This window comes from Pipistrellus hanaki (assembly GCF_964339955.1).
Source record: "Pipistrellus hanaki genome assembly, chromosome: 8".
Lineage (NCBI taxonomy): Eukaryota > Metazoa > Chordata > Mammalia > Chiroptera > Vespertilionidae > Pipistrellus > Pipistrellus hanaki.
The window spans coordinates 36,468,171-36,489,683 of record NC_140510.1 but is presented as its reverse complement, the minus strand read 5'-3'; the positions used below and the strand labels follow the sequence as shown (position 1 = coordinate 36,489,683).

The 21,513-nt window shown below is 37.7% G+C and overlaps 1 protein-coding gene across 28 annotated transcripts in view; it reads left to right on the top strand.

Annotated features, from left to right (window-relative positions):
- Positions 1-21,513, top strand: part of BAZ2B (bromodomain adjacent to zinc finger domain 2B) — a 217,844-nt gene that overhangs the window by 52,311 nt on the left and 144,020 nt on the right. For all 28 annotated transcript variants that reach the window (XM_084891495.1, XM_084891487.1, XM_084891484.1 and 25 more), the window contains exon 2: positions 11,001-11,043. The gene's annotated coding sequence lies outside the window, so the exon portion shown is untranslated. The remainder of the gene's footprint in view (positions 1-11,000; positions 11,044-21,513) is intronic.

Sequence of the window (21,513 nt, the reverse complement as noted above, 5' to 3'; positions counted from 1 at the left end):
ATATTCATACCAAAATTCTTGAAAAAAAAATCTTTATTGCTCAGATTATTACAATTGTTTCTCCCTTTCCCCCCCCATAGCTCCCTTCCACCTGGTTCCTGCCCCCCCCTGCCCTTACTCCCCCCCCTCCCCGCCCCCCCACCATTGTCCTCATCCATAGGTGTACAATTTTAATCCAGTCTCTTCCTGCACCCCAGACACCCCTTTCCCCCTGATAATTATCAACCTACTCCCTTTCTTTGCCCCTGATTCTATTATATTCACGAGTTTATTCTGTTCCTCAGATTTTTAATTCACTTGATTTTTATATTCACTTGTTGATATATATGTATTTGTTGATCACAATTTTTATCTTTTTTCTTCTTCTTCCTCTTAAAGAATACCTTTCAACATTTCATATAATACTGGTTTGGTGTTGATGAACTCCTTTAGCTTTTTCTTATCTGTGAAGCTCTTTATCTGCCCTTCACTTCTGAATGATAACTTTGCTGGGTACAGCAATCTTGGTTGTAGGTTCTCACCATTCATCACTTTGAATATTTCTTGCCACTCCCTGCTGGCCTGCATAGTTTCTGTTGAAAAACCAACTGATAGTCGTATGGGTGCTCCTTTAGAGGCAACCAATTGCTTTCCTCTTGCTGCTTGTAAAATCATCTTTTTGTCTTTTGCCCTTGGCATTTTAATTATGATGAGTCTTGGCGTGGTCCTTTTTGGATTCCTCTTGTTTGGGGTTCTGTATGCTTTTCTGTACTTGTAAGTCTATTTCTTTGACCAGGTGGGAGAAGTTTTCTGATATTATTTCTTCAAATAGTTTTTCATTATCTTGCACTCTCTTTTCTTCTGGCAACCCCATAAGTCAGATGTTGGTACACTTGAAGTTGCCCCAGAGGCTCCTTACACTATCTTCAACTTTCTGGATTCTCTTTTTTTCTTGCTTCTTCAGAGAAGTGTCCTTTGGCTCTTTGTATTCCAAATCTTTGACTTGATTCTTGTGTTCATCCAGTCTGCTGTTGGATCTCTATAATATTTTTTATTTCAGTCAGTTTATGTTTAATTTCTAGTTGGGTCTCATTAAATTTATCGGTCTTGCCGAAACCGGTTTGACTCAGTGGATAGAGTGTTGGCCTGGGGACTGAAAGGTCCCAGGTTCGATTCCAGTCAAGGGCATGTACCTTGGTTGCGGGCACATCCCAAATAGGGGGTGTGCAAGAGGCAACTGATCGATGTCTCTCTCTCATCGATGTTTCTAATTCTCTATCCCACTCTCTTCCTCTCTAAAAAAATCAATAAAATATATTTAAAAAAATAAAAATAAAAATAAATAAATTTATCGGCCTTTTCTAAGAAATTCTTTAAAAACTTTATAACTGTGGTTTTGAACTCTATATCCAGTTTTTTGTTCTCCATCTCTTTCGTTTGAGATCTATTTCCTTGTCTTGGCATTTTCGCTGCTTCCCAGAGTTGGTAAGATGGCTTTGTGTGTTTGGTGTCCTATATGGGCAGCCTCCCAGGTTACCTGAAGTGTAGACACTCTTTGTGCTCCCCTTTGTGCACTGCGTGTACAGCCTTGTTGTAGTTAAGTCTTGATTGTTGTTGGTATCCCTGGGAGGAATTGACCTTCAGGCCAATTGGATATGAGTATCAGCTGTGTGTACTCCTGGATACCTTCTGTATTGGAGACAGTCTTATATAATAGGATCAGACTTGCAAAACTGCAAAAGCCTCTGTGCTCAGCTTGGATGGCGCGGAGTCTCAGGGCTGAGCTGACCATCTTGGCTTCCCGTCAGCCCTGCCCTTGTGCGCTCACCTGAGTTTCTGCCTGACCTCTGCCTTCTGCGGCTCCCCTGAATTTCTGCCTGACTATCTCAGATTCCCCATGCAAGAGTGTGGGTGCCCCAGAGGCTGGCCCGGAATTGGGTTGGGTCTCTGTAGTCTGGAGCTTCTGACTCCTGCTATGGAGAGGCCAAGGCAACTCTGAGGTCACACCTCTCTGTGCGAGTGCGCGACTGTAGACCCTGCCCGCTGCGGCTCCCAGCTCCCCCAGTCTCCCAGTCTCTGAGTCTCCAGGTGCCTTTTTCTACAGTCGGGACTCCACAGGTATGAGCTTGGGTCCACGGGATTTCTGCCGGGGTTGGAGTTCAATACAGTAGGAAAGGGTTCAGTGCAATCAGGGACTTCCTTTCCCCTCCCGCCAGCCAGGCATTTGGCCGCCCTTCCTCTCTACGCGAGCTTCACCTTACCTCAGCGCTTTGCGGTTCCCAATCCGATCTGTGAGCCTCTCTTCTTCTTTCTAGTTGTAGATTTCCCACTCCGCCAGCTTTATTTTTGGATGAGGTGCATTCTGATTTTAGTTGGTGTTTTGAAATTGTTGTGCGAGGTGGCATTTAGGTGCTTACCTAGGCCACCATCTTGGTTCTCTCTCTCCCAAAGTTCTTTTAATAGAAAAGAATAAAACATATTACTTGAAACCCAGTATTTGTTAAATTAGTGATGGCAAGTTTAGTTATTGGATCTAACAATATTTTTTTTCACTGTGTATTGTTAGATTGCTTAATTGCCGCACCCGTCTCTGTAGCCATAGTCTGAATTGGATTTTTTAAGGTTTGGATTGAAATAGTTTCATTTCAGTCGTTTAGCCATTATTGTACATGAGACCTTTATAAAATTATGAGCTTATGTTTGTTTTGTTTGCTGGCTTATTCAAGTGAGGTGTTTCTTTCTTAAAAAGGCAATCTCATAAGTGTTAAATTATTGATGTGGCATTTGTTGACAGGGCTAAGATGAAGTCTAATTTTGATAACAAGGAAAATTTCCTCATAATTTATATTCAGATGTGTTTTAACTTAGTTAATAGTAAATTCTAAAAGCTTTCCTTCTCTGCAATTTGAGTTGAATTCTCTAAAGAACTTATAGTTGGAGAAATTATATGCAGCTAAAATAGCATAAAACTTTTCTCAAATGGAGCTCTTTGTTATATTACTTCCCTCCAGAAGGTTAGTTCATTTTTAGACATTGTGTATATATTAACCCCAAGAATGTTTCAACATGTGTTGATTGTGCTACCACCTTCTTCTTCTTCTGGGTGCACATTTATAGACCTAAAGCAGAAACCTATGAACTTAGTAAATATTTCGAGAAGTGCTAATTCGTGTTGAAAGGATAGAGTTATAAAGTTTGGAAAAACACAGTTATACTTAAATTATTAAAATAATTCACGTTTAATAGCCATTTGTACTTTGTTTGCGTGATTTTTGTTATTATCAACAGAATATGAATTTAACCACTGAATTCTAGTTAAACTTCATGTTATAAGCCTTACTTTATTTGTCTAAAATTTTTGTGAGTTTACATATGGGAAAGATTTCTTCTAGAGAAGTTTCAGTCACACGGAACAATAAGGACAAATGGTGGAAAGCAAGGATATGATACGTTTTGAGAGAATGATGCTTTTTGCAGCAAGGATAGTGAAATTTTGTAAGAAATGTGAGATCACTGATAAAATAAGTGCTTTTTAAATGCCATCTATTTATATTTGGTTTTACCTGAAGTAGTATTACTGATAGTAAGTTTGGTTGAAGAGAGTAGTAGTGTTGAGAGGTTGGCAAAATGTTAGGATTCTGGTAAATTATCTCTTTAAGGTTTTAAAAGATTATTCCTTCCTCCCTCCCTCCTTTCCTCCCTCCCTTCCTTCTATTCTTCCTCTCAATCTTTCTTTCTTTTTGCTTTTGGTTTTGTTTAGTGCTTAGGGCAAGCCCTCTTATGGGAAACGACTTTGTTTTCATTGTGATATGACAAATTAATGGTTTTAATACAAGAAACTGTCGTTTGCTTTACTACTAGACTTCTTTTGGAAGGTTGTTGAGTCATCACTTTCTAATTTACTGAGCATTTCTGGTACAGAGAATGGGCTTCTGACTATTAATTCTAACAGCAGGTATTGAATTAATCAACAGCAGGGAGTATTGAATTAGAGGTCTACTTAACCACCGGAAAGGCTGGTGATTTCTCCAAAGTCACATAGTGCTGATGTATAGAACCTTGGCATTGGTGATCTTGCTTTTGTTGGTCAAAAATTACAGTCAGCAAAATATTGATGGCTTTGAATTGGTAAACCTATAAAACTGTTTATTTTAAAAGTCATTTGCCCATTTTTAAGGGTAAGAGGCCCTAACCTTTTTATTAATTTCAGTATATGTTAGCAGTGATTAATGTGGCAGGACTCATTTCAACTTCTGCCTTCACAGCCTCTGTGAACATTAAGGAAAGAAGCACATCTCATATTTTACAACATACTCTACTTAGATCTCCAGTTGAATCTGAGGACAGAAAGCATTCAGTGAATATGATGCACCGAAAGTACTTCTTGGACTTGAAACCCATATCTTTTCATGCCCATTTTCTATTCTTTTTTACCTTGTATATCTTCCTCCATGAAATGAGAAAACAACTTTGAATCTTGATACCAACATAGTCAGTGTCTGTCATTGGAAAGCTTTGCTGCTTGTAGATTATCTAAATTGAATGGTGTCTTTCTAACTTGGCAAGACTGCTTAACAAAACTTATATTAATCCTATATAATAAAAGACTAATATGCAAATAGACTGAACGATGGAACAACGAATAGCCAGTTGCTATGATGTGCGCTGACCACCAAGGGGTGTGTATGGAACATGGCGGGCATTTGGCTGCAGTGCGATGGTGGAGCAGGTGAACAGGGGGTGCCAGACCAGACTGGGCACCGGTTGCTGTCATTGGGGTGAGCCTCTGGTGATTACTGAAAATTCTTTGCTTCCGCGCACCATGTTCCTGCCTGGGTCCCATTAGTGGGGGCAAGTGGGGCCAGCACTATCAGCTCATGGGAACAGCGGCAGAGGAGTGGGACTGTAGGCAGGCAGAGTTGCGGGGGCCTCAGTGGGAAGGGCCGGCTTGCGGCCCACAGTTCCTTTCAAGGTGCACAAATTTGTGCACTGGGCCCCTTGTGTTATATAATGTCTTTTATTTGTATGCCCACTTTAGACTGTTAGGGCAGTCTTCTTTCATATATGCTGTGTTTTTTTGTTTTTATTTTTGTTTTTTTAAATATATTTTTATTTATTACAGAGAGGAAAGGAGAGGGAGAAAGAGATAGAAACATCAATGATGAGAGAGAATCATTGATAGGCTGCCTCCTGCATGTCCCCTACTGGGTATTGAGCCCATAACCTGGGCATGTTCCCTTGACTGGAATCAAACCTGGGACCTTTCATTCTGCAGGCCGACGCTCTATCCACTGAGCCAAACCAGTTAGGGTATTATATATACCGTGTTACATGCTTAGTTGAAACTTGATGTTAAAGCTTGTTCATTTTTTCCCCGTTTACTACACAACAAGAAAATAATTTGATAACAAAAGCAGTTACCAAGGATGAGGACTGTTAAAATTGTTAATAAAATAGAATTTTCTTTCTGTGTTCAGTTGACATTTTAGTCAACACGAGTAAATGAAGGTGAACAAAGTATATCCAGGGAACAAAGTAGAAGAAATTGGACATTTTAAATACCAGGTGATATATCTGCACCTAAAGAAGCATAAAAGTTTTCTAAAACCTAAGACTATTTTCCCTTACAAGCACTGTAATATAAATCTTTTTTCTACCAAACATAAATGTGAGATTTATGTGAAGATAGTAAAATTTCTTCAGCATTTTTTCTGAAATGAACGTATCCTACCCAACACAGTTGGTTTCCACCCCCCCCCCCAATTTCTAAAAAATAGAGAAAAGAATATTTCAAATATTTAGTAGGATCATTTACAATTTTAAACCCTTCTCTGGTTTTAGAAATTCCTAGTTGCGCTGCCATATGGTGGCTATTTAAATTTAAGTCAAAGTAATTAAAATTAACATGTAAACATCAGTTCCTTAGTCACACTAATCATATTACAAGTGCTCAGTAGCCACATTTGGCTATGGGCTGGGTTCCGAACAGCACAAATATTGAACGTTTATTTCTATGTCGCGGGAAGTTTCATTGCACAGCACTGGATAGTACATTCCATTAGTGGTAGATCAGGTGCTCACCAACTTTCCCAGGATATAGTTTCCTATTATTTACAGGTATGCTCCTTTCCTCCTGAAGAAGTATTGCTTATCAAAGCCTGTGCTTTCTTTTCCTACCATATTTATCCAACTAGTAATAATAAAAAAAATAATGGTCAGGATTTGAAATAACTAGATAATGATGGAAACATGTTTAGATTTTTATAAAGCCTAAAAGAGTGTGCCAAATTATGTGTAGTTTTGGTACTTTAAAAATAGAGTGATAGCCTAGTTGGTGTGTCTCTGGATTGAGTGTCTCACTCACCAAGAGGTCACCAGTTCAATTCCCCATCTGGGCACATGCCCAGGTTGCCTGCTTGATTCCCAGTAGGGGGCATGCAGGAGGCAGCCGATCCATGTTCCTCTCATACCAATGTTTCTATCTCTCTCTCCCTCTCCCTTTCTCTCTTTCTAAAAAAAAAAAAAAAAAAGTGATAGACATTGACTATCCATTGTACAATGTAAGATTGTAACATTGAGACAGCCTATGAGTAGCCTCTGATTTTTGAGATTATTTTCCATATGTAAAGTTTAGAAATAATTTTTATTATATAACCATACCTTGGAAAAAACAGAATACAGAGAAAACATGAAGCTGATATATAAATAAGTGATTAAGCATTTTAGTGACTATTATTTTAAATTAATTTAGAGTTAATCAGCATATCTTTTTATGTTCAGATTGAGTGAGTTGAGAAAAGACACTTATTTTTCTGTTCGTGTGTGTGTGTGTGTGTGTGTTTAAGTCTTTTCAATAAGCTAGGTAGGGATAAATAGATTGAAACTAAAGGTTAAGATTTGTGTGCTAAAATTGATTACCTAAGGAAAGATTTTGTATGGCAGACAAGGAAGAAACAGAGATAGTTACATGCTAATTACTGGAAAAATACTCATATATAATTGTGTATCATGACTTAATATTTTCCCCTACAGTTTAACATGGGTTGATGTTTTCCGAGACTAAATATAGTTGAGATTTTCTCTGTGCATATTTATTAAAATGGTGACTTGTAGAGAGAAATAGCACATTACCAATATATTAGTTGAATTATATTTTCATAAAATGTAGTATTGCTTTTTATTTGTGTAATTGAAATATAGTCCCTAGTTTCAAGATGATTTTAAAGAATTGCCTTTTCCTTGTAAAAGCCACTTAAAGATTTTTATGAGAAGACATAAGATTTGTCTGCCTTTGACTTCTAGTGTGATTTTAGTTTCATGTATTTTTTTCTCTCTCTTGCATGTGCAAGTACCCAGTAACCATCAGCAAAAATTGCTGCCATGATGAAGGGATGCCTTTACCATTTTTTAATACTATAAGCTTTAGGGCTTTAAATAAAGTATGAATTTTTAACTGTAGATTGTCTAAGTTATCTTGTATTCCCCCTCCCCCAAATAAAATATGAAATGGAACATAAATTTTTTTCTGTTATTGAGTTACAGAAGCTGTTTTATTTTGTTACAAATGTTATTATTTTTAAAAATTAATACTTATCTGAATTACAGAATTTTGGAGAAAGTTTAATTGCTTCTTTCACCAAACTTTTTGTATAAACATCTTACCATTACAGACTTTTTTGTAGTGTTGATTAAAGTTGAGAGCATAATGTTAGGAAGTAGTTCCTCGAAGTCAGGTCTTTGGATATAGAGAGTAGTAATGTGTCTTATCTGTGTAGCCTTTTTATATGATTGATACATTGGAGCCTGGATAATTTAGAGAAAGTTTACAGTCTTATCTGACCCTTCCATGCCTCGTTTAAAGCTAACATATTCTCCTCCGTAAAAATCTCTCCTCTTTTGCCTTCAATCAGAATATTCTATTTCTTTATTTCTTGGACTTCAACAAAACACCATACACTAGGGGTTTCGAACTCAATCAGAGAAGGGGCCAAAATCTAAAATCCAGCCTAAATCGCGGGCCGAATGGTTTACTGAACATTCATAAACTGACAGTGTCATAAACTGACAGCGGAGTGCAGTGATGACAGCGCGGTGCGGGCCACATTGCAAGGCCTGGCGGGCTGGATTTGGCCCGCGGGCCTTGTGTTTGACACATGTGCCATACACACTTCTCTTGTTTCCCATTAGCCTTATTTATAGCTATCCCCCACTTTCTGCTGGTTAAGTATCACCCCTCCAACCCCTGCCCCCGACCCCAAACCTACTCATTCCTTTGGTGAACTCATTCATATTCTTAGCTTGAAGCAATTGTACTTTTTAAAATGACTGATTTACAAATCTTTTTTTTTTTTTAAATAAATCTTTATTGTTCATATTATTACAAATGTTTCTCATTTTTCCCCCTCCATTGCTCCCCTCCACCAGGTTCCCACCCCACCCTCTGCCCTTTCCCCACCCCCCATTGTCCTCATCCATAGGTGCACAGTTTATGTTCAGTCTCTTCCCACATCCCTCACTCCCCTTTTCTCCGAGAATTGTCAGTTCACTCCCCTTCCATACCTCTGATTCTATTATATTCACCAGTTAATATTGTTCATCAGGTTTTTTAATTCCCTTGGTTTTTAGATTCACTTGTTGATAGTCGTATCTGTTGTTCATAATTTTTATCTTTATTTTATTTCTCTTCTGAAAGAACCCCCTTCAGAAGTTCATATAATTCTGGTTTGGTGGTGATGAACTCCTTTAGCTTTTTTTTATTTGTGAAGTTCTTTATCTGGCCTTCAATTCTGAGTGGTAGCTTTGCTGGGTAGAGTATTTTTGGCTGTAGGTTCTTGCTATTCATCACCTTGAATATTTCTTGCCATTCCTGTCTGGCCTGCATGGTTTCTGTTGAGAAATCAGCTGACAATAGTTTGGGTGTTCCGTTATAGGTAACTACCTGCTTTTCTCTTGCTGCTTTTAATATTCTCTCTTTGTCTTTTGCTCTTGGGATTTTAATTATGATGTGTCTTGGTGTGTTTCTCTTTGGATTCCTTTTGTTTGGGGTTCTGTGCGCTTCCTGGACTCGTAAGTCTAATTCTTTCACCAGGTGGGGAAAGTTTTCTGTCACTATTTCTTCCAGTATTCTTTTGGTATCTTGCTCTCTCTCTTTTTCTGGGACCCCCTAATTCTGATGCTGGTTTTCTTGAAGTGTCCCAGAGGTTTCTTACATTATCTTCAACTTTCTGGATTCTCTTATCTTCTTGCTTCTGCGGAGGAGTGTTTTCTGGCTCTGTATGTTCCAAATCTTTGACTTGATTCTTGCGATCTTCCATTCTGTTTTTAGGACTCTGTGTAATATTTTTGCGCACCTCTGGGACTTCCTTTCTCCGCTCCCCTGAGTTTCCGCCTTACAGCCCAGACTCCTTCCTTATGTGTCTGGGTCCCCAGGGTCTCACCCAGAACTGGGGTTCAGTGCTGTCAGAACTGGGGTTCAGCACAGACCAGAGCTTTTATCTCCTTCCCACTAGGGAACGCCAGCCAGGCACTCAGCCTCCCCCTCTTCTCCGGCTCCGTCCTCTCCGCGCCCACAACGTGTCTCTCTGTATCTTAGGCTTTTACAGCTCCTCTGATTTTTCTTCTGGTTTTCTCGTTGTAGAATTTCCAGTCATTTGACTTTCCTGTAGTTCTGGGTAATGTCCATTTTGTATCTTAGTTGTATTTTATTGAAATTGTTGTGTAAGGCTGCAGTTAGGTGTTTACTTATGCCGCCATCTTGGTTTCTCCAGCTGATTTACAAATCTTGAACTATTCTAAATTGCGTTTTCCACCTGTTATTGGGAAACATCTGCATTTAAGTAGCCTATGGTAACCTTTGAGGTAATATTTCATTGTCTGCTGTCCTTGTTTCTGTACTTAATCTAGCATCTAGTCCTTTTATTTCTCCATTTAAGTTGGTTCTTGGGTTTCCCATTCTCTCTGCATTTCCTCATCTTCAGTCTCCAGATCTCACACTAGTAATTAGCTTGCTTTTACACCACCCCACCTTGCATTTAAAAAAAAAAAAAAAGCTTCCTAAACTTTCCCTGCAGTGACTTTTTAAAATGTATAAGTTGTTATGGCATAATTTTCTTAATAATAACTGTAAAAATTTTTACTTATATTTCCTTCTGAATGTAGTGCTAGATGCAGTAGGAAATCACTAAGTTATTACTCACTTATTCATTCATTCATTTACCGAGTACTTAGTGGGTCTCAGGTCCTATACTTGTGCTTCAGTTATCTTCTCACATGGAACTTTTAGCTAAAAATATCTGGTGGTACAAGCTTCTCTGAGGAGGTTGCATTTGTTAAGAGATCTGAATGAAGTGAGTTAGACAGTTCTATATAAAGATATGAGGGACAGTTGCTCCAGGCTGAGAGAATAGCAAGGGTCAAGGTGCCGAAGAAGGACATCCTATATAATCAAGATGTAATATGCAAATGGTCGTTACACCGTAAAGCGTAATGACCTACCGCAGAACGACTGGATCACGGTTCAGCAGGAGGTGGGGCAGCTAGTTTTAAGTAGGCAGCAGAGAGCTACAGGAAGGGGCAGGGCAGCAACCTATGAGGGGGGTGGGGGGTAGAGAGGGTGGAGGAAGCTACAGGAGGGCGGCAGCGAGCTACTGGCTGAGGGACCCTGCTTACTCGCTTACTCCACAGATGCCCTTCGAGCCCCAGCTTCACCTGACGTGTGGCTGGCCACAGAGGGACTGCCAGAGTTGGCTCCAGGGCGTGTCTGGCCCTTCTTGCCCAGTCTCTTTCCAACAGCCACCTTCTAATTAATTTCCTTTCAATGTGCATGAATCCATTGGCCTATAAATAAACTTCAAGTGTTTTATGCTTATTTATATTGTGCTAATTGCACTTTTCTTGACAACTGTGTATCAGTTTAAATATACTTATTGCATAAAGAAAGAGAAATTCTAAGCTTTTTAGTTTATGAAATTGCTTACTTAAGTATGATTCAGCTAAATTCTGTTTCTGCTTTCCTATTGCAGATTTCTCAACAGTGATGTCACAAGATTGACTACATTGATCACAGTAAGAACAAAATTAAGCTTTTAAGATGTTTTGTTTTCTTTGAAAGTGAGAATTGAATTAGCACATATTTATAATTTTAAAGTATTGTTTTTTCAATAGGCAATTCAAAGTTTTTATTTTCAATGAATCAAACTCATACTTATAGTTATTAAAGACTTTTACAATGTTGCTTTAAATGATTTTAAAACATTTAAAATGAAAATTACTTTTAATTTATAACTGAAATTGTATTAACATATTTTTGTCTGAATCATAATTTAAACATCATCATTTTAGTTTTTGCTTTTCCTAAATAATGACAAGATATTTACAGTGATTTCACATTAGGAAAAATCACCAGCCTGATTCGCATGCTTCCATATCTCTGCTTTTCTGCTCTTGTGCACATCCTACCCGGTCTCAATGCTCTTTTTTCTTTCCTTCTAGTTGTAGAACTTCTATTCAGCCAGCTTTCCCGTGGTTCTGGGTGATAGATGTTTTGTCTTTTAGTTTTAGTTTTGATGCGGTTGTGAGAGGCAGCATGTATAGGTGTATACCGTATGCTGCCATCTTGGTTTCTCCTCCCAGGCCTCTGGTTTTAAATAACAGACATACATTTTGAGTAAAGTATTTGAGTAAAGCTGCTTATTTAATCCTATTTTAGATGTTTATAAGTATAGAAGCAGTAATTATTAAAAATGCAATATATATATATTTACATAATATTAGAGTAATATGCAAATTAGCCATCACTCCACTACACCCATCAACCACGCCCACAAGCCATGCCCACCAGCCAATCACAGCGAGTATGCAAATAAACCCAACCAAGATGTTTACAGCTATAGAGAGCAGGAGGGAGGCTTGGGTTTCCCTGGCAATGGCGGAAGCCAAGCTTTTTGCCTGCCCTAGCTGGCATAGACCTCCACTCAAGGCTATAAAGTTTCAATTATGGAAGGTAAACAAATCCAAACAGAAATGGCTGCCAACCACAGAGTGAGCAGGAAGCTTGGCTTCGCTCCAGGCTATAAAGTTTCAATGTAGAAGGTAAATAAATTCCACATCCCAAGGCCTCTGCTTGGGTTACCAGGGGGCATGGCTGGCCTGCAAACCACCACAGGCCCCTAGCTCAGGCTGCCTTACGGGAACCCACACCCTGATCAGGGACACCCTTCAGGGCAAACCAGCTGGCCCCCACCCTTGCTTCAGGCTTCTATCCTATCTAATAAAAGAGTAATATGCAGATTGACCATCACTCCAACACGCAAGATGGCTGCCCCCAGGTGGTCAAAGATCCTGCCCTATGTGGACACAAGAGGGCCACCACAAAATGGCCAGCAGGGGAGGGCAATTGAGAGGGACCAGGCCTGCAAGGGAGGGCAGTTGTGGGCAATCAGGCAAGCAGGGGAGGGCAGTTGGGAGGCACCAGGCCTGTAAGGAAGGGCAGTTGAGAGAGACCAGGCCAGCAGATGAGAGAAGTTGAGGGCAAACAGGATGGCAGGGGAGCAAATTGACATCAATCAAGCTGGCATGGGAGTGGTTAGGGGGTGATCAGGCTGGTAGGCAGAAGTGGTTAATTGCAATCAGGAAGGCAGGCAGGTGAGCAGTTGGGAGCCAGCAGTCCTGGATTGTGAGACGGACATCTCTCGAGGGGTCCCAGATTGGAGAGGGTGCAGACTGGGCTGAGGGACACCCCCTACCCTCTCCCCCGTGCATGGATTTCATGCACTGGGCCTCTAGTATATATCTATGTCTATATCTATATCTATATCTATATATCTATATCTATATATCTATATCTATATCTATATCTAATTTTTGTGTTTATGTTTTAACATTTTTTTGAAAATCTGTTCATTATTAAATTTAACATTTTTTAGATGGCAAAATGAAAATTTATTGTATTGGTAACGGCTTTTCATCATAGACTCTGTAGATGTTTATAGCATGTTCATTTTCCTAAGGGAGCATTTTTGCTATTTCTGATTTGTAGCTCTTTGCTTGTTTGTTTTTTCTTAATTAGTACTTATTGCTTTGATAATTTACAACAAAATATTAATATATTTATGTAGCAGCATTGTGTTTAATATCTAGTGCTTTTATAATCAAGGAAGTTTAAAATTACCTTTGAATGAATAAGGTGTTGTTGTTTTTTTAATATATTTTATTGATTTTTTTTTTTTTTTATGGAGAGGAATTGAAAGGGATAGAGAGTTAGAAACATTGATGAGAGAGAAACATCGATGAGCTGCCTCCTGCATACTTTGCACTGAGAATGTGCCTGCAACCAAGGTACGTGCCCTTGACCAGAATCAAACCCGGGACCTCTCAGTCCACAGGCCGACGCTCCATCCACTGAGCCATACCGGTTTTGGCCTTGTTTTGTTTTTTAGTTTAAAAATGCTGACTCTGCCAAAACCGGTTTGGCTCAGTGGTAGAGCGTCGGCCTGCGGACTGAAAAGGTCCCAGGTTCGATTCCGGTCAAGGGCATGTACATCAGTTGCGGGCACATCCCTGGTAGGGGGTGTGCAAGAGGCAGCTGGTCGATGTTTCTCTCTCATCGACGTTTCTAGCTCTCTATCTCTCTCCCTTCCTCTCTGTAAGAAATCAATAAAATATATTTTAAAAAAAAAATAAATAAATAAAAATGCTGACTCTAACAGTCCATTTTGAGGGTAATATTTACAGAGTATTTAAGTGCAATTCTAAATTTTAAGTATTTCAGAAAGAGAGGTGCTATTCAATATTATCAGATATTAAATAAGTTAAAGACTAAGAAGTATTCATTTGAGAGGTTCCTACATGCCTGAAAATTGAAGCTCTTACTTTGTAATAATGTCAGGGTCATGAGGATTTCTCCATCCTCCTGAGTGAAGAAAAGAGGGTAGATTTCCACACTGACTTCAGTTGAGAGTGCTATTGAGAGAGCAGTTCAAGTGTTGACTATGGGGCTAGAATAAAGTGAGTACTTAGAGAAAATGAAAGGTTAAAAGACTAATCAGAGATAGCGAAGCTGATGAAATAAGATGATAAAGTAAGAGCTAAAAGAGCAGAAAGTTGTGGTTAGAGAGGGGGATATTATAGATTGGTTCAGTGCTGAAGTTGTAGTATTTATATTTTATATAATGTACACCTGATTTTTTTCTCTCAGAAATTTTCAGAACTCCAGAGAACTTTTATTTGTCTCCCTCCCACTCCCACCCCCCTGCCCCATGTTACAATCCATAGAAATACCAAAATCTTCTGATACTGCTTTTTGGCCAACATTAGTTCCATTAAGATTTATATATGCTCTTCAGTTTAATCTTATTAAAGCATTAAAACTAGTGGACATTTAAAATTTTTTCTCTTTGAAGATGTTTAGTGACTTCTCATTTTAAGATCAAATACAGATTATTTACCTTGTATTCAAAATCCCTTATCTGTTTAGCTCACACATGTTTCCCTGCCAAATACCTACAATCAAGAGAAAGGTACCCAGTGTGGACTACATACTCCACTTCAACTATACATTTTGGCTCCATAATTGGATTCATGCCATTCCCTTTTTCTAGAATATTCTTTTTTTTTTTTCTTCCCCTTAAGGCTTTTATTTCTTCTGATGCCCTGTCCACATGTAGTCATCCCTCTGAGGCCTTCCCTAATCGTCCTAATTGAAAGTGATTCTCTTTCCCTAGTAGTTTGTTAATGCTTAATTTTTATTAATCCTATGTTATTGATAACATGTTTGCTCTTGTATTTTGCATATTTTAATACATATTTTCCAGTTGTACTTAGCAAATGAGTATTAAGCAGATGTTTTCCAGTAATCATAAATATCCCAGAAAGAGATAAATTAATTGGTATCTTTAGTTTTCTTATATTAAAATTGAAATAAGAGTATTAATACATGAAGATCTAAAATTAAATCATAGGGAAACAGGGTGTATAAAAAAAGCATAGATTTTAGAATAAGAGAGAGCTCAAATACTGTATGTTAGGTATGTGACCTTCAGTCAGCCTCTTTTTGTGTGCCTTAGTATCTTCACCTGTAAAATGATGTATTACATACATTTAAGAGGATTGGCTGCACAAGCTCCAGCAAGGAGATTGATTAGGTCTATTGATTTAATGTGCTTTTATTTGGGGGAAGGGAGTCCCAGACTTCACTAGAATGTGAACATCTTAAAAGGTGAGGATGAACTTTAGAACTGTTTAGACTATGCTGCATTTTTCATATATAACAGGTGAGAAAACCAAGGTCCAGGGAGTTTGAGTGTGTTGGTAAAAGAACATGAACTGGGATCAGAAACACCTTTTAAGTTTGTGCTCTGATATTTATATAGCTGTTGTGATCTTGAGTAAATTACATAGTCTAAGATCTAGTCTTCTTTCTAAAGAAGAGATAATATTTATATCATAAGTGTTGTGAATATTAGATGAAGTAATGCAGAGAAAGCACAGCACAGAAAATGATACATACTAAATTTTTTGACCCTTCATGATCATCATCATAGTGTGAAATCTTGGCCTAAAACTGGTTTTGCTTTATCCTATTATAATTTTCACTATCCTGTTTTGTTATCACCTCTTACTTGATTAAAAATCTCTGAACACATCTGTCAATCCATCTTCAATCTGTGATGACATTTTAATTATTTTTAAAAGACATTTTATACTTTGATTTAGAACAAAAAAGTCTAAGTGAAAATAAACTCTACCACTTCTTATCTAATCAGCAGCAAAAATATTAGATGCATAATACATTATGGTCTTATGAAGCTGTACTTGACAAAAAATGGCTTGGCAAAGGACTCCTAAATTATCTTTAAAAACACAGGTACTGGGTGAGTATTGCTTTTAAGCCATGGGTTATTCAGTCATGAAATAAATTGCATAGAAAAAACATTTTCAAACAGACTTTATGGGAAGTATAATAAAAAAGTCATAGGTTTATTTCTTCTCAAATCTTCTCAAATCCTGCCTTCTCTGAGAGTATACATGTAATTTTACTTACATGAAATTTGTTTATATATAATCTTATTAACACAATGGCTATATTTTATTTAAAAAAAAAATTTTGTTTAGTATTTTACTATATACTTAATGATTGGTTACAAAGCAAGTTTTAAAATAATTAAAGTGTCTTTTTATATTTTTATTAAAATTCCTTTTGTCCTCTTGGTAATTTTATTATGAATATTACTTAAATTTTATTGAGATTATAATTAATCTCTACAATAGTAATATTTAACTTAAAACTTGAAATTTAGAAGGAATTACTGTTTAATTTTACAATGTGTATACTAATGGAAATATTAGTGTTATATAATAAATTTAAAATGTCAAGTCATCTGTAACAGGTAAAATATAACCATGGCTGATCCTTGTCCCCTAATGCCAATTTCTTCCTCTATTATTTTTTTTTTCTCCAGCATATCACTACATGGAATTAAAATATCACTTACCAGCTTCCCTTGCAGCTAGATATGGTCATGTGACTAAGTTTTAGCTAGATATACATAAGCAGAAGTACTATGTTCAACTTGCAGAAAGTATCCTTAATGGAAGGAGGTGTATTCTCTTTTTTCTCCACCTTTCTCCTTTCTGGCTGAAATGTGGATGTGATAATTGGATAAAAAATGGAAATCACAAACTAAGAATGGGCAAGGCAATATAAGATAGAAAGTCCCTAATAACTTCAGGTTATCACTCTGCCCACACTGGTCTGGCTATATCCAATTCCGTTTTTGTTTCTTTGTTTTTAATTTTCTTTATTGATTTTAGTGACAGAAGGAAGAGAGAGAGAGAGAGAGAGAGAGAGAGAGAGAGAGAGAGAGAGATTGATTTGTTGTTTCACTATTTATGCATTCATTGGTTGCTTCTTATATGTACCCTGACCAGACATTGAACTTGCAGCTTGGCATATTGGGACACCGCTCTAACCAACTGAGCTACCTGACCGTTTTGTGTGTGTGTGTGTGTGTGTGTGTGTGTGTGTGTGTGTGTGTTGTGTATTTAATTGTAATCAGCAAGGAAATATTTTCTTAATTGAAGTGACTTAAACTTTAATCTGTTAGACATCATTTTCCTCCTCTCACACTTTCTACAACACCAATGCAATTTCTGTGAGATGTACATTACAGAAACTTTAGTAACATAGCAGATAAAATACAAATATATTCTGCAGAAACTGGTTTAGAGTTGAGAAGTGGGTATTATAGATTGAGTTTTGGGATTGTGATATTTGACTCATTCTTTTTTTCTGTAAATACACCAAGAAAAACTGTGAAGGAGAAAAGGTTTTGCTAAAAATGGAAAATTCCTTATTGTATAGCATCAAAAGGATACCCAAGTTAGCATTTCATAGGTCTTAAAAACTCTAACTGATATAGCCGAAACCGGTTTGGCTCAGTGGTAGAGCGTCGGTCTGCGGACTGAAAGGTCCTGAGTTCGATTCTGGTCAGGGGCATGTATGTTGGTTGCGGGCACATCCCCGGTGGGGGGTGTGCAAGAGGCATCTGGTGGATGTTTCTCTCTCACTGACATTTCTAGCTCTTTATCTCTCTCCCTTCCTCTCTGTAAAAAATCAATAAAAAATTTATTTAAAAAAAAAACACCTCTAACTGATATAAATATTCCTGATTCTGTCTTTATTTGAATGTATTAAAAAACATACCATCAATAGATACATTTCCATCATAATGTAAGACAGTACATATAAACTTTTCTAGATGCAAAGTAGGCCAGTCATTTTGTGAATAGCACATCTGATGCTTGCAATTTTCTTTCCTCTCAGAAAGAAACCTCTCAGAAAAACACTCTTCAACTTTTGTTCTTAAAATTCATGATTTTTTTTTAACACCCTTGCTAATATTCCTACATGTCTTTTAAAATTTTGGTTGTTTTGTAGTTTCATTGTTAATCTCACTGAAAGGAAATTTAAACGTGCACACTTGGCACTAAACTCAAATGTCACAGCTGTCCTCAAATGCTACCTCCCCCATAAAACCTCTGTATCCCCTTTGCAGTTGAAATTAATCTCCCTACCATTTCTGCCTTTCTGGTAGCTGTTATTTTTATTATAGCATTGTTTCACAACACTGGATTCTTTGAATCTGAGTATATAGATACATTTTCTGTGGGAAAGAGAAAGAATTTGCTATAAGAATTTAAAATTTGGGGTGTTAATATGAAATAAATTAATATAAGCCTATTCTTGTGCGATCTGGGATGCTTACCTTATAACCAATTATTATCATGAACTTTCAAGGCTATGCTTATGTTTAATTATGTTTAATGAGTAAAGAACAAAACTAAATTTGATCTGTACAAGTGCTTCATTTGTACCAAGTGAAGATCAGATGACATAAGAATAAGCTTAATTAAAGCTTCATATTTGTGAGTAGAAAAAATTGGTGGGAATTTCAAATTGTTTAGGGAACACTGCACTGTAAGATAGTCCTGCGAAACAAAAATGTATTCCTATCTAATAAAGATGGGATATGCTAATTGACCCTCACACCAATAAGGAGGGAATATGCTAATTGACTGTTCCACCTTCAAAGGTGGCGGCACCCACAGCCAATAAGGAGGGAATATGCTAATTGACTCCCACACCCTCAAAGATGGTGGTGCCCACAGCCACAGATGGTGGCGCCCAGTCCCCTCAGCCCTCCCAGCTGCCCAGGGGGTCAGCCCAAGGCAAAGGCAAGCCTCGGATGGCGGCTGCCCAGCCGATGCCTGAGGTGCAAGCAAGCCTCAAATATCCGCTGTCCAGCTGCCCAGGGCTGCACGAAGCTCAGGTAACCAGGGCTGGCCGAGGCTTGCACTGCCCTCAGTTGCAGCAGCAGAGGTGTGATGGGGTTTCACCTTCCCCTGATCGTTGGGTTGCCTCCCGCCCCTGAGGGCTCCTGGACTGTGAGAGGGAGCAGGCTGTGTTATGGGAAACCCTCGCCCCCTTCCAGTGCATGAACTTTTATGCACCAGGCCTCTAGTTGGAAAATAATGGGAAGTAGCAATTAGTACCATATTTATGTTGAATATGATGATTGCATTTTAGCAAAACATCATGTGATAATTTAAAACCTTAGTTTTATAGCTTTTATTTTATAAATTTGTTCTTTAGTACTATGAGTGAATCAGACTGAAGCCAGGAGAAGAGTTTATTCTTATCCATAGTTTTACTTTTCTATGAATTTCAGTAACATTATAATTTCATTTAACATGTGTTCATAAAACATTTTTTCTTTATAAGGTCCTATACATAACAAGTTTCAGAAATATTCTTTTTTTTAAAAAATATATTTTATTGATTTTTTTTACAGAGAGGAAGAGAGAGGGACAGAGAGTCAGAAACATCGATGAGAGAGAATCATCGATCAGCTGCCTCCTGCACATCCCCTACTGGGGATGTGCCCGCAACCAATATACATGTCCCTGACCGGGATCGAACCTGGGACCTTTCAGTCTGCAGGCCGATGCTCCATCCACTGAGCCAAACCGGTTCTGGCAGAAATATTCTTTTTTTTAACAGACTCATAGGACTTCAAATATTTTTTCATTTGTGGGTTTCATATTTCTTTTTTTTTGTTGCTATTTTTTCTTTTTTGTTGAATTTATTTGTGTGTCATTGGTTAATAAAATTATATAGGTTTCAGGTGTACAATTCTACAATACTTGATCTGTATATTGTATTGTGTGTTCACCACCCCAAGTGAAGTCTCTTTCCATCACTATTTATTCCCTTATACCTTCTTCTACCTCTCACCTTCTCCTCCGAAATATTCTTATAGCATCTTTATCTGCCTTATGAGATGAGCTGTGTGTTTCGCTGTTTCACTTATTAGTTTGTAAAGTCCTTAAAAACTAGTAAAGGCATAGATTATGTTTCGTTTATTCTTGCAATCCCCTTAGAGTCTCTTAAAATGCCTAGTACACAATAGTGGCACAGCAGTATTTATGCAATAAACTGGCCTATGATGGTGCTCATTAGTGTGTTGAGACTCTGTCAGATTGAACCAAAATGGATAAACATATAGAAAACATGTAGGGGCTATACATTTTAGCAATTTGAAACTCATACAAGTTAACAAAATCACCCTTTTTAAAATTAAATATCCCCTACGATTTTGATTACTTAAAATATTGAATGAATTATTTTAATTTGATAATCAAAAGATGCATAGGGTGACAAGGGAGAATGAAAGATTTCATGGCAGTCTAGAACCAAATGTAGGGATATAACCAGAGTGCTTCAGGGAAGAAGACAGTACTCCATTGCAAAAAGAAAAAAATGTAGTTTTATATAATTATGGCAGTCTGAGAGCTCTGGTTTCCCCAGTAGAGGAGACACAAGAGAAGGAGGGAAAGGAGAATGGATATGGAAAGGTACTAAAGACATTATCTCCTTCTTTTGGGATATTGCTGGAAGCCACAGTGCCTAGTTAGTGCTCTCTTTAGCTTAGATCAGGGTGGGGTCCATTTTTTCTGTCAAGGGCTATTTGAATATTTATAACATCATTCTTGAGAATTACAAAATTATCAACTTAAAAATTAGCCTGTGATAATTGGTCAAAGGTTTAATTAACTCACTCCTAATGCCTTGGATCAAATGAGAGCTGGACATTCCCCACCCCTGGCTTAGATGGAAGTAAAGCTGGCATAAATTTAGATCTAAAATACTATAACAAATACATTTTCTAATTTTCCAGTTCTGTTGTGGTATATTTTTGTATAATGTTGCCATAGCATAGAGTCAGTTGTATCGCAACTTCTTCAATGTCTTCCCATTTTGTACTTAAATTGAATTACCTGTAATTATCAAAGCCATTCAAAGTTAGTCATGTCCTATCTACTTCATTTCTCTCAACCTAATTGAAGTGCCACTTAAAGTCTAGAGTCAGTTAATGTCTGTAACCATTTCACATCAAGACTAGTGATATCTGTTATCATAGCGTGCTAGCGCAGGAAGACGTTAGCTATCACTTTACAGTTGAATAAGTGGTTTTACTAGAGTTACATGAGTAACGTAAGTGCTTGGCTGGTTCAGAGCACATATGTAATTAGACTTAAATCTCCTAAGCCAGTGGTCTGCAAACTGTGGCTTGTGAGCCACATGCGGCTCGTGGGCCGTGGTTTGCTGCTCTGTTGACTAGTGAGTTTGCCGACCACTGACCTAGACTCGCCATTCCAATAATTACAGGCTGTTGTTGTTCCTTGTGATTAAGACCCTATCCTAACCTGTAACCTAGAATTCCTTCTTGTATAACATACTTCTCACTAAACAGTCAGTGCTTTGTCTTTTTAGCTCTTTTTTCATGAGTGCATTTATTTCTTCTACATGGGGCCAAGAATATCGTTTTAAACTTTTTTTGTACTTCTCTTAATGTATTGCATGTAATAGGCCTTAATTCATTATTTTATCGATGATTACTTTAAAATAAAAATAATATTTTAAATAAGCTATTTCTACTGGTTTAAGGATTATACTAGTTTTACTTAAAAGAGATT